The sequence below is a fragment of the Somniosus microcephalus genome, chromosome 16 (genome assembly GCF_052327205.1).
Source record: "Somniosus microcephalus isolate GS21.2 chromosome 16, FLI_Smic_1.0, whole genome shotgun sequence".
NCBI lineage: Eukaryota > Metazoa > Chordata > Chondrichthyes > Squaliformes > Somniosidae > Somniosus > Somniosus microcephalus.
The window spans coordinates 88,748,897-88,765,871 of NC_141002.1; the positions used below are offsets into that span (position 1 = coordinate 88,748,897).

The 16,975-nt window shown below is 47.4% G+C and overlaps 1 protein-coding gene across 3 annotated transcripts in view; it reads left to right on the forward strand.

Moving 5' to 3' along the window:
- The window catches only part of LOC147106368 (monocarboxylate transporter 2), a 200,923-nt gene that overhangs the window by 170,756 nt on the left and 13,192 nt on the right, over positions 1–16,975 (forward strand). The window lies entirely within an intron of this gene.

Sequence of the window (16,975 nt, forward strand, 5' to 3'; positions counted from 1 at the left end):
GCCCAACCTACTCAACCTTTCCTCATAAGTCAACCCCCTCATCTCCGGAATCAACCGAGTGAACCTTCTCTGAACTGCCTCGAGAGCAAGTATATCTTTGTTTAAATATGGAAACCAAAACTGTACGCAGTATTCCAGGTGTGGCCTCACCAGTACTCTGTATAACTGAAGCAAGACTTCCCTGTTTTTATACTCCATCCCCCTTGTGCTAGATAATCCATACCAGATCTATAAAAAGAAAGAACTTGTATTTATATAGCACCTTTCACCTCCTCAGGACATCCCAAAGCGCTTTCCAACTAATGACGTACCTTTTGAAGTGTAGTCACTGTTGTAATGTAGGAAACGCAGCAGCCAATTTGCGCACAGCAAGCTCCCACAAACAGCAATGAGATAATAATCAGATAAACTGCTTTTTTGGGGGAGAAATATTGGCCAGGACACTGAGGAGAATTCTTCATCTTGCCATGGGATCTTTTATGTTCACCTGAGAAATGGATGGGACCTTAGTTTAACATCTCATCCGAAAGACGGCACCCCCACTACAGTGCAGCACTCCCTCAGTGCTGCACGAGAGAATCAGCCTGGATCATGTGCTCGAGGATCTGGACAATGCTGCATAAGACGGTCCGCTAGCAAGCACATGAGAGCATTTCCCATTTTCCCCTTTCCCTCCCACTGTGATGAGGTGCCTAAGCCTTCAACTTGCACCTCCCCTGGAACCTATAATTCATTATGCAGGAAATGTGACAGTGAGCTAGCATCCTACCACTGTATAGAGTAGTGCACTGAAGCTCCAACACACAGTGTCACCTTCAAAACTTTAGAATATGAATGGAGGCCAGCCCTCCTGACTCAAGCATGTGAATTATTTTGCCCATGTCTCCCACAGTAAAGGTGTTCTCTTACTACCCACCAATTTGCCCCTCTGGTCACAAATCTCTTGTACCAGGGCAAAGTCTGTGTAGGTATGCAATGCTGAAAGTGCCAGATTGCAAAATGGCACACCTGACCTACCTATTGCTGGGGCACGATGATGTATTCATCTGACATTTTTCAGGCCAAAGTCATGAATTCTCTGTGACTGTGACCATAATTGACTATCCCTCCTTGTCCTCCTCGACCTCTCTGCAGCATTATCTACCGTTAATTATGCCATCCTTCTCCATTGCCTCTCCTTTGATCTCTAGCTCCATGCACTGCCCTTGAGCGCTGCCTTTCCAACCATTCCGAACGGGACCAGTGCATCTCCAGCAATGGATTTTCTTTCTGCCCACACACCATCAGCTCCAGAACCCCCACGGAGCTATCTTTGCCACCCATCCCTCTACCCCACCCCCACCTCCCGACCCTTTCCTTGTCTACATGCTGCTTCTCGATGACATCTCATGCAGACACAGGCTCAGTTTCCATATGAATGCTGACAACACCCAGCTCCACCTCTCCACCACCTCCCTCGGTCCTGTGACCACTTCTGGGTTGACTGACTGTTCTGCTGCCTGTACTACTTCATGAAGTCAAAAGTTCCAACAATTGAACTACAGAAAGATCAATGCTATTGTTTTTGGCCCCATCGTATACTCCACATGGATTCCCTCCACCTCCCTGGCCAGTTGTTCTGGTTGAATCTAACTACAGGAAACTTTTTTTTATCCGGCACCGATGGGACCGACGTGGTGCCGGTTCATCAAAAATTCCGGATAACCGAAAGCTATAGTAAAAGATACGGAGAGCTGAGAGCTCCATATAAAGCAACAAACCCTGTTGCTTAGCAACAAGTGCAGAACAATGGCCACAAGTTCCAAGTGTCTCTGTAGCTTAGCAACAGCTGCAGCCACACCCTTGCACAGCAACAGATCGAGGAAGGCAAGTACAATATGAAGTAAAACTTACCTGAACCTACTCCTGAATTTTGCCGGTTAACCGAGATTTCCGGTTATTTAGGTGCCGGTAAATCGAAAGTTTCCTGTATGTGAAATCTTAGCATCAAAACTGAGCTTCAAATCCACATTTTACCCTTTGTCAAAGCTGTTTGTTTTCATCGCTGTGTCTTTGCCTGCCTCTGCTTCAACCTCAGCCCCTGTACCACTGAAACCCTTAACGCTGCTTTTGTCACCTCTAGATATGTTCTCTCCAGTGTCCTATTTACTGACCTTCCACATTCCACCCTCCATAAACTGCAGTTTTTCCAAAATTCAGCTGCCAAAATTCTGCCCCACTTCCTCATCCTCACTGGCCAACACTGACTCCTTGTCATGCAATAAATTAAATTATCCTCATCTTCGAATCCCTCCATGGCCTTGCACCCTCTTAAGTCTGCAGCTCCATATTTTCTCAAGCCGTGGTCTTCCACCTCTTTCATTCACTCCACCATTGAAGGCCAAACCTTCAGCTGCCTCCACCCTATGCTGTGGAATTCTCTTTCCAGACCTCTGCTTTACAACCCCTCCCTGCCCCCCTCCATCCGCACCTTTGAAAAAATCTTCTCAAAACCCATCTTTTCAACCAAGCTTCTGGTCACCCCTCCTCATCTCTCCCGCCGTGGTTCGGCAGCTGTTTCCTTATTCTTCGTGAAGTGTCTTGGGACATTTTATATATTAAAGGAGCTATTGAAGTGCAATTTGCTCTTGTTCTCATCATCATCATCACCGCCGGTAGTTTTGGTTGTCACTGCTTCCAACAGCAAAACCTTGGGTTGCTTATTCTACAGGGTTGCCACCAACTGCACTTTTGTCTGTGGCGACAGCAAACCAGCAAAGAAATAGGCATGGAGATTGGGTAGGAGAGGGATAGGAAGGCATATCTGGCTGGAATCATGTAGGTTCTGTTGTTTTTTTTCTTCACTTTCCTTGCTAGATCTTACACTTGGGGTTGAAACTCTGTAAACAGGGGTAGGGCTAAAAAGAAAATGAATAGTTTGAAATCTTATCTACAGGACCATTAAAGGCTGCCATGACAGAGTGTCCTTTCAGATGCCTCCTGCTTCCACATTCTGACCCAGTTGAATAATGATGACTGAACTGGTCAGAGGGTGTCACGTTGACACAACCATACGTTAGAGTGCTGGTTTATTCAAACTCTGCAGCAGCTGGGAAATTCACAACGTCCCACAGCTCAGGCAAACGTTGTCTGATCCAGCACTCAAGACAATTGACAGAAGAAACAGGACTAAAGTCCCTAAGAATTCCAGCAAATTATCTTAAATGTGCGCATTCATTTGCACATGTTATTAAGTCAGGTACCAGATGGGACAGTAGCTTTATTTTTTATATTAGTTCCTGGGATGTGGGCGTCGCTGGCAAGGCCAGCATTTATTGCCCATCCCTAATTGCCCCTTGAGAAGGTGGTGGTGAGCCGCCTTCTTGAACCGCTGCAGTCCGTGTGGTGAAGGTACTCCCACAGTGCTGTTAGGGAGGGAGTTCCAGGATTTTGAACCAGCGACGATGAAGGAATGGCAATATTTCCAAGTCAGGATGGTGTATAACTTGAAGGGGAACTTGCAGGTGATGGTGTTCCCATGTGCCTGCTGCCCTTGTCGTTCTAGGTGGTAGAGGTGCTGCTGAAGAAGCCTTGGCGAGTTGCTGCAGTGCATCTTGCAGCTGGTTCTACTCTTTAGCCTCCATTCACAGGCTTGTACACCTGAAAGCATTAAGCCCAGTTTAGGCAATCTTCAAATCCATGCTATCACTTTATATTTGTAGAACTGTGCGAACCTTCAATTGCTCATCTGAGGAATGATTTCCTATGTATGTCCCTTCCTAATTTGCAGCAAAATTGTAAAGGGTTAAGAACATGTTTACAATGTCACTGCAGATAATGACCAGAGGAGACACTTCCCTAGGTACAAAAGTAAAATACTAGTGTATTTACATTTATTTCAGCAAATGTCACATGGGTTCTAAGAATGCCATCTTGTGGTTATATTGTATTAATCTGTTCTTTGCCATGCTGAACATTTTCCCTATAAATGTTAATTCATTTTTCCCTCAAATTTCAAACCATAAATTAGTTCGAGCCTGCAGATAGAAGGGTTAAATCCACAGAATGATATATTACGGGATTGGGGGTAATATTCTGGCATGAGTGGAGGATTGGCTCTCTAACAGAAGGCAGAGAGTTGGGATAAATGGTTCATTCTCAGACTGGCAATCAGTAACTAGTGGTGTTCCGCAGGGGTCAGTGCTGGGTCCCCAACTCTTTACAATCTATATTAACGATTTGGAGGAGGGGACCGAGTGTAACATATCAAAGTTTGCAGATGATACTAAGATGAGAGGGAAAGTAGTGAGTGAGGAGGACATAAAAAACCTGCAAGGGGACATAGACAGGCTAAGTAAGTGGGCAGAGATTTGGCAGATGGAATACAATACTGGAAAGTGTGAGGTTATGCACTTTGGCAGGAAAAATCGTAGAGCAAGTTATTATCTTAATGGCAAGAAACTGGAAAGTACTGAAGTACAAAGGGATCTGGGGGTCCTGGTGCACAAAACTCAAAAGGTTAGTATGCAGGTGCAGCAAGTGATTAAGAAGGCCAATGGAATGTTGGCTTTCATTGCTAGGGGGATAGAATATAAAAATAGGGAGGTATTGCTTCAGTTGTACAAGGTATTGGTGAGACCGCACCTGGAATACTGCATACAGTTTTGGTGTCCATACTTAAGAAAAGACATACTTGCTCTCGAGTCAGTACAAAGAAGGTTCACTCAGTTAATCCCGGGGATGAGGGGATGGACATATGAGGAGAGGTTGAGTAGATTGGGACTCTACTCATTGGAGTTCAGAAGAATGAGAGGCGATCTTATTGAAACATATAAGATTGTGAAGGGGTTGGATCAGGTGGATGCGGGGAGGATGTTCCCGATGATGGGTGAAACTAGAACTAGGGGGCATAGTCTTAGAATAAGGGGCTGCTCTTTCAAAACTGAGATGAGGAGGAACTACTTCACTCAGAGGGTGGTAGGTCCATGGAATATGCTGCCCCAAAAAGCTGTAGAAGCTACATCATTACATAAATTTAAAACAGAAATAGACAGTTTCCTAGAAGTAAAGGGAATTAAGGGTTACGGGGAGCAGGCAGGAATTTGGACATGAGTCTAGGTTTGGATCGGACATGGCCCTGTGGGTAGCGGAGCGGGCCCAGGAACCGTGTAGCCTGATCCTGCTCCTATTTTGTGTGTCTAATTCTGTTAGATTCAGGAGATGGTTCTGTGATAGTAGATTGGCGGTTAGGATCGGATCAGCCATGATCTTGTTGAGTGGCGGAGCAGGCTCGAGGGGCCGATTGGCCTACTCCTGCTCCTATTTCTTATTTTCTTATGTTCTTAAACTATATAATTATTCAATATGAAGAAACAGAGGGTAATTTTATTACCTATTAAGAATTGAAACTATGTGACCATTTAGTCAAACGTGCTACCGTCGCCGAGGAGCCACTCTCAGCTGCTATTGTTGCCTTCTCCAAAACTCTGCATCACCTCAGTAGCAGTGTTGCAACAGTATGTTTTACCAATGTAACAGGTCCTACCATAACTGAGATATGCATTATTATAAAAAAATGACGAGCAGTGGAGGGAAAATATCCTACCTTCTCGCAAAAAGAATGAACCAACTCTCCCAGACACACAATCAATATTTTTGTATTTGTTACATCACAATACTTGCACCTCAATTTTAAAATTCTCATCCTTGATTTCAAATCCCTCCCTGACCTCACCTCTCACTATCTCTGTAACCTCCTCCAGCCCTAGATCCAGCTCCAAGATCTCGGCGCTCCTCCAATTCTGGCCTCTTGCGCATCCTCGATTTTCACCGCTCCAACATTGGCGGCTGTGCCTTCAACTGCCTAGGCTCTAACCTCTGGAATTCTCTCCCTAAACCTCTCCACCACTCTCTCCTCCTTTAAGATGTTCCTTAAAACCTACTTCCACCTGTCTTAATATATCTCCTTATGTGGCTCGGTGTCACAGTTTGTTTGATAACGCTCCTGTGAAGTTTCTTGGAAAGTTTTACTTCATTAAAGGCGCTATATAAATGCACGTTGAGACCTGCACTTGCTAATACCTTGCCACAAACATGTACGGTAGCTTTACCTACAAGTAGCTTTATATATTTTCCATAAAAAAGCAAACCAAGCACTAGGGTTTATTTCTAGGGGGATAGAATTGAAAAGTAGTGAAGTTATGCTAAGCTTGTATCGAACCTTGGTTAGACCACACTTGGAGCACTGCGTACAGTTCTGGTCACCATATTATAAAAAGCATGTAGAAGCACTGGAGAAGGTGCAGAGAAAATTTACAAGGATGATACCAGAAATGCGAGGGTGTACATATCAGGAAAGGATCAACAGGCTGGGTCTCTTATCGCTTGAAAGAAGAAGGCTGAGGGGTGACCTAATAGAGGTCTTTAAAATTATGAAAGGTTTTGATAGAGTGGATGCAGAAAGAGTGTTTCCACTTATGGGGAAGAGCATAACTAGAGGCCGTCAATATAAGATAGTCACCAAGAAATCCAATAGGGAATTCAGAAGAAACTTCTTTACCCAGAGAGTGGTGAGAATGTGGAACTCGCTACCACAGGGAGTGGTTGAAGCAAATAGAATAGGTGCATTTAATGGGAGGCTGGACAAGCATATGAGGGAGAAGGGAATAGAGGGTTACGCTGATAGATTTAGATGAGGAAAGACAGGAGGAGGCTCATGTTGAGCATAAACGCCGGCATGGACTGGTTGGGCCGAATGGCCTGTTTCTGTGCCGTATATCCTATGTAATCCTAAGTAAGTTATTGGGAATTTATAACTCCCAGTAATCAAAATTATACATATCGTAGTAAGAGGAGACAGACAGGAGGATGTTTAACACAGTGGCAGGCTCAGCAAGCGTATAATGTATAAATAACGTGCCCTTCCCTTTCCTGTCCTAAGGCGACCTCTAAACCTCTCACTCGCCCTACTTTCTGCGTCTTATGTTGCTTGGACTTGTGAGAACTTTGAAGAACAGCTGAGGTGGGCCAAAGGGAGCTGATCTCTTTACTAATTAAAAGCACTATCTTTTCTGGTCGTGAACCAGCACTTGGTCCAAGTTGTTACATTGCTCATGAAACTGATATGAAGCACAAAGGCTAATAGCACTAGTTCAGCTTCTGTCAGTGCTTGCCCCCGTACACCACCTAGTTTAGGCGCTGTACACATTCATACTGAAGAGTTCAGCCGCCGCTCTTCAGGCTGCTGTTCAACAATCTGGCAACACATTTCAGCTTTTTGAAAATGTGTTCTTCGGATGTGGATGCCACTGGCAACAGGGCATTTGTTGCGCACACCTAGTTGTCCTGAGGGCATCAGGGCTCAACCACATAACATGAGACTGGCGTCATGTGTATGCCAGATTCAATTTCACCACATACCATGACGGGGTTTGAACTCATGACCTCCGGGTTGTTGGTCCAGTACCATAACCACCCCACTACCATCACCACCTCACTACCATAACCACCCCACTACCCATCACCACCCCACTACCATAACCACCCCACTACCCATCACCACCCCACTACCATCACCACCTCACTACCATAACCACCCCACTACCCATCACCACCCCACTACCATAACCACCCCACTACCATCACCACCCCACTACCATAACCACCCCACTACCCATCACCACCCCACTACCATAACCACCCCACTACCATCGCCACCCCACTACCATAACCACCCCACTACCATAACCACCCCACTACCATAACCACCCCACTACCATCACCATTTTAAAAAAATGAGTTCAAGGATTTTTTTTCTTCAATTTTTTCCCCTTATTTCTTCCTCTCCTTGGTGTTCAATCTCCACCACCTGGGAAGAGGGAGCACTTTGGATTTTTTCTTTTAATAACTGATCAGTGACGAATACGACTGCAGAGAGGGATAAGCTCGACCCTATCCTTTCCCAATAGACTTCAGCTCACAGAAGAAGGATGCAAGTCTTCCTTCTGTCGTATTCCCCATGTGGTGCACTCCCAGCTTCATTCTTAGGGGAGAAGCTAAGATGTGACCCTTCCCTAGAGAAATGGAAAACAAAAGTCAACCTGATGTAAAAAGACTACTGAGCTTGGTGTGAGTATAAAACAAGGCATAATCAACTGCTTCACAACCATGAGATTCTAGTTACATCACTAGTTCCTGGTTACAGAAACATCCTGAGCAAGCTGGGCCCACGCCCGAGTATTTATACTCCTTGGACGGCACCACCAGCTGGCCGCCCAGTGTTACATCATGAGTCATGATAAGATTCATGACACAACCCGTTCAAATTTCCAGTACATAATTCAAGAATAAAGCATTTATATTGCAGAACCATGATTCTCCAATGCTAGATACAGAGTCCGGTGCTGTTAAACCATCCGTTGCCTGGCCTGCTGAGTTTTTCCAGCGTTTTCTGTTGTTATTTCAGATTTCCAGCATCCGCAGTATTTTGCTATCGTATTAGTGTTTGGTTCACTGCCACCACTCTTCTAGGAATGCCCACCTTGAAGAAGTTCTGCTCCTCTCTTCGACGGGATCTCCGTTTGGCTCTTCAACCTTGTTCTTAATCTGTTTCATTTCCTGCTTTTTTTTCTCAGTCCTGACGAAGGGTCTTCAACCTGAAACGTTGACTCTGTTTCTCTCTCCACGGATGTTGCCCGGCCTGCTGAGTTTTTTCAGCATTTTCTGTTGTTGTTTTGGATTTCCAGCCTCATTTATATTCAAGTGTGGTTCCCACAGCATCAGATCAACATTTAAGCTACAAGTGATTTTTTTTTTGGTCAGCCAGGTGTTTGACTCATGTAGAACCCATCATCAGTCTCTAAACTAAACCCCTGAGAAATCTGCACCTGTAGGATTCTCTTTGCCCGAAATGGAGACTACATTCTCTGCCAATAGGGATATGCTCCACTTACCTAAGTCCAGAGAAACGTTTAAAAATTAGCACCCCAAATGGGGCGATAGTGGATTTCTCCCCCAAGAAGTCCTAGCAAATCCTTTCATAGAAGATAGGAGCAGGAGTAGGCCATTCGGCCCCTCGAGCCTGCTCCGCCATTCAATGAGATCATGGCTGATCATCCAAATTCAGTACCCTGTCCCTGCCTTCTCCCCATATCCCTTGATCCCTTTAGCCTTAAGAAATATATTTAACTCCTTCTTGAATATATTTAATGAATTGGCCTCAACTGCCTTCTGTGGTAGAGAATTCCACAGGTTCACCATTCTCTGGGTGAAAAAATTCCTCCTCATCTCTGTCCTAAATGGCTTACCGCTTATCCTTAGACTGTGACCCCTGGTTCTGGACTCCCCCGCCATCGGGAACATCCTTCCTGCATCTAGTCTGTCTAGTCCTATTAGAATTTTATAAGTTTCAATGAGATTCCCTCTCATTCTTCTAAACTCCAGCGAGTATAAGCCCAGTCGACCCAATCTCTCCTCATATGTCATTCCTGCCATCCCAGGTAACAGTCTGGTGAATCTTCGCTGCACTCCCTCCATGGCAAGAACATCCTTCCTCAGATAAGGCGACCAAAACTGCACACAATACTCAAGGTGTGGTCTCACCAAGGCCCTGTACAACTGCAGCAAGACATCCTTGTTCCTGTGCTCAAACCCTCTCGCTACGAAGGCCAACATACCATTTGCCTTCTTAACCGCCTGCTGCACCTGCATGCTTACCTTCAGCGACTGGTGCACAAGGACACCCAGGTCTCGTTGCACATCCCTTTCTCCCAATCTATTACCGTTCAGATAATAATCTGCCTTCCTGTTTTTGCCACCAAAGTGGATAACCTCGCATTTATCCACATTATACTGCATCTGCCATGCATCTGCCCAATCACCCAACCTGTCCAAATCATACTGGAGTTTCTCGGCATCCTCCTCACAGCACACACGCCCACCCAGCTTTGTGTCGTCTGCAAACTAGATACAGTCGCTTCATTTCCTTCAACGTGGTAATTACAGACCCAGTCACAACACGGTATTACATGCTTGAGCATCTCTTTTGCTCGCAGAGTAAAGTATGTCTGTCATTTGAGTATGTGTGAGCACTTGCCAAACTCCTTGGACTCAGATGATGAGACATGCACTGAAGTGCCAGGCAATGACCTCGGAATGACTAAGCACTCGCGTTGTCAGTAAAGGAGAGGTTATCATTTCACAGATTGTCAGCAGTTCTCGTTGCTTGCCAGGATTGTTAGGTTGTTTACCTCCAAAGATAGCCATGCTTCCTATTAGTGCTACTTCTATCCTCTGTATCAAGCATTTTGTTTGAGCCCAATGCAAAAGGCGTTTTTTTTTTTACGGGAATTGTGTGCTCAACGAGGTGAGGGATGTTAGTGCTGAGCAATGGAACACTTTCCATTTCAGGCACCCAGTGTCAGTATCAAGTACTCCCAGGTCAAGTACAGCACTAATTGCGGAGCTATGCTCCATCTACTGTGTCCGAACAATATAGCTATTTAGTGGAAGTTAGTGGCAGTTTTGTTCTGTGTGCTAATACTTAGAGTGAAGTGGATTGAGAGTATCCAAGCTAATTTCACATAGGAACGCCTTATAGTCAGCAGGTGTCAGCCATGGCTCACTGGAGCACTCTCGCCTCTGAGTCAGAAGGTTGTGGGTTCAAGTCCCACTCCAGAGACTTGAGCACAAAAATCCAGGCTGACACTCCGGTGCAGTACTGAGGAAGTGCTGCACTGTTGGAGGTGCCGTCTTTCGGATGAGACGTTAAACCGAGCCCCCGTCTGCTCTGTCAGGTGGATGTAAAAGATCCCACGGCACTATTTTGAAGAAGAGCAGGGGAGTTCTGCCCGGTGTTCTGGCCAATATTTATCTCTTAACAAATATAATTGAAACAGATTATCTTGTCATTATCACATTGCTGTTTGTGGAACCTTGCTGTGCGCAAATTGGCTGCCGCGTTTTCTACATTACAACAGTCATTAACTACACTTAAAAAAAACTTAATTGGCTGTATCTTGGCTGCTCGTGTCCTAACTTGCACCAAGTCCCATTCGCCCATCTCCCCTGTGCTCGCTGACCTATATTGGCTCCCGGTTAAGCAGCGCCTCGATTTCAAAATTCTCATCCTTGTTTTCAAATCCCTCCATGGCCTCGCCCCCCCATCTCTGTAATCTCCTTCAGCCCCACAACACCACCCCCCACCCGGGATATCTGCGCTCCTCTAATTCTGCCCTCTTGAGGATCCCTGATTATAATCGCTCAACCATTGGTGGCCGTGCCTTCTGTTGCTTAGGCCCTAAGCTCTGGAATTCCCCCCCTAAACCTCTCCGCCTCTCTACCTCTTTCCTCCTTTAAGACGCTCCTTAAAACCTACCTCTTTGACCAGGCTTTTGGTCACCTACCCTAATTTATCCTTATACGGCTCAGTGTCAAATTTGTTGTCTTAAAACACTCCTGTGCAGCGCCTTGGGACGTTTTACTATGTTAAAGGCTCTATATAAATACACATTGTTGTTGTTGTTGTAAAGTGCTTTGGGATGTCCTGAGGGAACGAAAGGTTTCTTCCCTCCTTCCCGCCCTCCTTCCCAAATGTTTGTAATTTCTCTAGCAACAAATAAAAGCATAGACAATATTTGTATTGGATAGTTCCACAGCACGAAGAGCTGAAAGGGGATCTCCAAACGATGTGTGTTGTAGTCTGGGGAGGAGGTAATAGTCTTTCAGAGACTGTTGTGATTAGATACTTCCTGTATCTTAATAAAGTTGCAGTGTCAGCTTTCCACTGCACTGAGGTCGAACTCTAAGCCAGCTACTAGTGTTTCAAACAGCAGGTTAGATGACAGCTTTAGGACTGATTGGCAGCTTTGAGATGACGAACGATGGTGACTCTTCACTCATCTACTTGCAGTGAGATGTTCTAGGATCAGGTAACATCAAGGGTGAGAGTGAGTCTATTGGTCCTGATGCTGCCTGGAAAATAGGACCAGGCTGCAGCTGAGTATGAACACCCAATTATAGTGATCTCAACACGTCCACTTAGAGGGTGATCATTTTTATTTCAAAGTTTGAAATTTTATTTAAATATCACTAGGCTACAGAGGGCCTTTGATATTTTACTGATTCATTGGTTTGTTTACTTTTTCACTCATCCTTTGATATATATGGCCTGGTTTATGCACCACTAGTGTATTGTCACAGAAACATGCATTTCTATTGCGTCTTTCACATTCTTGGGATGTCCCAAAGCACTTTACAGCCAATGACCTACTTTCTGAAATATAGTCACTGATGTAAGAAAACTACTAGACACTTGGTCTGAGTATTAAACAAGACTTTAATCAACTGTTTTTCAACATGGAGAGCTAGTTGTGTCCTTCATTAGTTCCTGTTAAAGAATGTCCTGAGCAAGCTGGGCCCATGCCCGAGTATTTATACTCTCCCTGGACAGCGCCACCAGCAGGCCGCCCAGTATCATTTCAGAAGTCATTTCCACGTGAATGACAAGATTCATGTCAGTCACTGTTGTAATTTAGGCAGGTGATTTGCACACAGCATGGTCCCACAAACAGCAATAAGATCAACAATCAGATAAGTTGTTTTAACAATATTGGTGAGGGATAAATATTTGGCCAGGACACCAGAACAACTCCCCCGCTCCACTTCGAAATAGTGCCATGGGATCTTTTACGTCCATCTGATAGTTTATCGTTTCATCTGAAAAGCGACACTTCCGACAGTGCAGCACTCTGTCAGTATTGCACTGAAGTGTCAGATTATATCGAAAGACTACGGCCGAGAAATTCGGATTGTTTGCGCCTCCCGTTAGCGCCTGGTGGGTGCGCTAACGGGGTGCTAAGGGGTTGGCGCCTGGGCGCGGCGAATGCAGTGACACCCGCGAACCTCAGTGCTGGTTTAGCGCTAGCGCGAACTCTTACCGTCTGGACCTCTAGCATCTCGTAGATCATGACATCATCAAGTGCGCCGTTTGTGCCCCGGATATGAAAATTACTTTCGCCCCCTGCATTATCGCCTCGCGCTGACAACGCCAGCAAGAGGAGGTGTTCTGAAGTCGGATGGCCACTTCAGGAGCAGTAATTAAAGGGAATGCTTTTCAGACCGCTGAACCGTTATGATTTGCACCAGTCTGGTGCCTGCGCAAAGTTTTCACTCTTTCATTCGTGATGGTGTTTGGGGCTGTATTGGCAGTCACCTTGCAAGACTGCAGTGCCGACAAATAGCTTCTGGTGCAGTATTGTCCCTTCCCTTTAAGCGAGGGAAGCAGCCTCTGTGATTGAAGAGTGCCGTCTGGAATGCGCTGCAAATTGACTCGCGCTCGACCGGTACCGCCCCGCTCTCCGGCTTTAGTGCCCTATGAGAAGTGGTTAGCGCTTGATTCAGCAATCCACTTCCTTCTTGGAGCGCTACAGCTGAATTCCACGGGAGCCTATCATCATTAATGCCTGGCGATAATTTTTCAGCTTTCGAAGTTTTAGCGCCCCAAATGGGACTATAATGAATTTCTCCCCCTTGCATTTAATATATCTCCTTGCATGTACACATTACACCCCAAAACAATTCAAATCCTATTCATTACTTTTTGAACGGTAGTTACTGTTGTTTTGAAGACAACGTGTCCACCAATTTGCAGATAGCAAGGTCCCACAAACAGCGAATGACCAGATGATCTGTTTTGATGGTGTTGGTTGGGGTTTGGGATCTTTCACGTCCACCTGAACAGACAGACGAGGCCACGGTTTAATGTCGCTTCTGAAAGACGGCTCCTCCGACAATGCAGGATTCTCTCAGTACTGCACTGAAGTAACAGGATGGATTGGGTGCTCAAATCCTGGAGTGGGCTTGAACCCACAACCTCCTGACTGAGGTGAAAGCGCTGCCACTGATCAAAGCTGATACTAAGTGGGAGTTTGAAAAATAATGTTGCTAAGCTATGATCTCCTTTAACCAACATTCGAATTTCCCTCCAGTTTAAGTGTCAATATGCCATATGCCAATAAATTAGCAAATAATCTTCCCTCATGTTTCAGAATTTCCATGTAACTCAAAATTTAATCATGTCATCTAGATCCTCTCAATGTTACAGCGCCAAGGCTGCACAGTAATAGGACTCTGTCTGTATTTCTGCTCACTAAAGAGAAAGGGGCCAAAATTCGGTTGCTTTGTGCCTCCCGTTAGCACCTTAAGAGGGCGCTAACGGGGCGCAAAGCAACTAGCGCCCGGGCGCGGCGCTGCTGATGCCTCCCACAAGGTTCAGCGGGAAGTTAGCGGCGGCGGTAGTCGGTAGCGCCCCACGCCGCTACACCTCTGGTGATTACATCATCGCCGTGCGCAGCGCCCCGCTCGCACACTTTGGTTACGCCCCCTGACTTACCGCCAGACGCTATGTCCAACAGGGTCAGGGGGGCGTATGTGTGGCTGGGGCGGCGATATTTAAAGGGGAGGTGCCGGGCAGCCATTTTTTCTGCTGGCCACCTGCCAGCACCTGCCCCTCTGCCATCCCCCCGCAGGGTGCCGGCCGCGATCAGGCAGCCCGGCACTCTTTTTGAGTGCCGGGCTCTTTTGCTGGCACCCCGATCCCTAGTGGCCCAGCTGAGCCCTGGGTTGCGCTGAGCAAGGCCCCTCCCCTTTAATCAGGTGAGGAAGACCTGCAGTACCGCGGCGTGGCGCTGCGGCACATAGCGCCGTGATATTACCTGGGAGCACCCCAAGAGGGAGGGGGAGCGCTTCCAGTATTGCCCCGCCTCCTTCTTGGGGCACTACCATTGAACTTCAGGCACGGGGGCCACGTGCCCCGGCAAAGTTAGTACCCCAAAGGGGGCGCGACCGAATTTTTGCCCCAGAGTTATTCATCAAGGGGTGTAGTTTCGCCTCAAATTGGCCAAACTAGCGCAAAAGATCGAGGAATTTCAAGCCCAAATTACGTCCAGTGCAAATCGAGATTCTGTGATCTTTTGCACTGGTTTCAAAAACATCGTACTGGAATGCGGCCCTGCCCACAAAACTGACCACGCCCCCTCCCATCTAATTAACTACAATGGCGACTTGCCGCCAACTGCGGCCATTTGTGGGCCTTCGATGAGGCTCTTACAATTAAGCTGTTTTTTTCAGGCACCTTTTGAAAGCTTTTAAAGCTACTGTGCACCAATGAAACTAGTAAATGGTTCGGTACAGTTTTTTTAAAGTCATTTTCACTTATATAAAATCGGGTTACTCATAGGTGGTGGACTAGACACTCTGATTAAAAATGCTTATTTTTTTTTGTGATAAACCCATTTTCAGCTGTATTAATAAACCTGCAGCAGGTTACCGCTCCTTGGAAGATGTTAATTAGGTCTTTCTAAATTAAATTTCACTGACACACTGACCTTTCAATTTAACTTTCCCAGTATGAGTGTGTAGGGAGGTGAGAACAGCCGAATGGAGCAGGTAAGCGCTTTTCCAGCTCTGCTTGCGGCCCAGGAGGAGCAGGAGTGCTTCTTGATGCCGGGCCCCCCGAGCTTACCTGTAAACCACCCCGCGATCTAACCACCTCGATCAGCCGACCCCAACCCCAACCCCACCAACCGCCGCCCCCGCCGCGATCTAATCCCCTCGATCGGCTGACCCCAATCCCCGCCCCCCCCGCCGTGATCTAACCCCTCGATCAGCCAACCCCAACCCCCCCTCCCCCACCCCGTCGCGATCTAACCCCTTCGATCGACCAACCCCAACCCCCCTCCCCCACCCCGCCGCGATCTAACCCCCTCGATCGACCAACCCCAACCACCCCCGCCACGATCTAACCCCCTCGATCGACCAACCCCAACCACACCCCCACCCCGCCGCGATCTAACCCCTTCGATCGACCAACCCCAACCCCCCCTCCTCCCCCCGCCACGATCTAACCCCCTCGATCGACCAACCCCAACCCCCCTCCCCCCGCCGCGATCTAACCCCCTCGATCGACCAACCCCAACCACACCAACCCCCCCACCGCGATCTAACCCCCTCGATCAACCAACCCCAACCCCCCCGCCGCGATCTAACCCTCTCGATCGACCAACCCCAACCCCCCCTCCCCCAGCCACGATCTAACCCCCTCGATCGAACAACCCCCCCCACCGCGATCTAACCCCCTCAATCGACCAACCCCAACCCCCCCTCCCCCAGCCACGATCTAACCCCCTCGATCGACCAACCCCAACCCCCCCTCCCCCCGCCGCGACCTAACCCCCTCGATCGACCAACCCCAACCCCCCCTCCGCGATCTAACCCTCTCGATCGAACAACCCCCCACCGCGATCTAACCCCCTCGATCGACCAACCCCAACCCCCCCTACCCCCACCCCGCGGCGATCTAACCCCCTCGATCGGCCGACCCCAACCCCACCAACCGCCCCCCTGCCCCGCCGCGATCTAATCCCCTCGATCGGCCAACCCCAACCCCCCCCCCACCGCCGCGATCTAACCCCCTCGATCGACCAACCCCAACACCCCCCCCCCCGCCCCGCCGTGATTGGACCCCCGACGTCCAACTCACCCCCTCACCTCCCCCCACCCCCCTGCCCAACTCACCTCCGCGGCTGCCGTAGCAAGTATTAGGGAGTATTTAGCAAACCTTTTATGTCTGATTAAAGCTAAAAGCCAGAGGAGCTCTGTGGCAATGTTATTGCCATGATACACTTTGATATCATGTACGTCAACAGACTAACTTAACTGAGTCACTGCTGACGTTAAATATAATGCCAATCATAAGAAATAGGAGCAGGAGTAGGCCGTTCGGCCCCTCGAGCCTGCTCCGCCATTCAATGAGATCATAGCTGATCTCCTACCTCATCAACACTTTCCTGCACTATCCCCATATCCCTTGATTCCCTTAATATCCAAATGGATCTCTGCCTTGAATATACTCAATGACTGAGCCTCCACAGCCCTCTGAGGTAGAGAATTCCAAAGATTGTGTGTGAAGAAATTTCTCCTCATCTCAGTGCTAAATGGC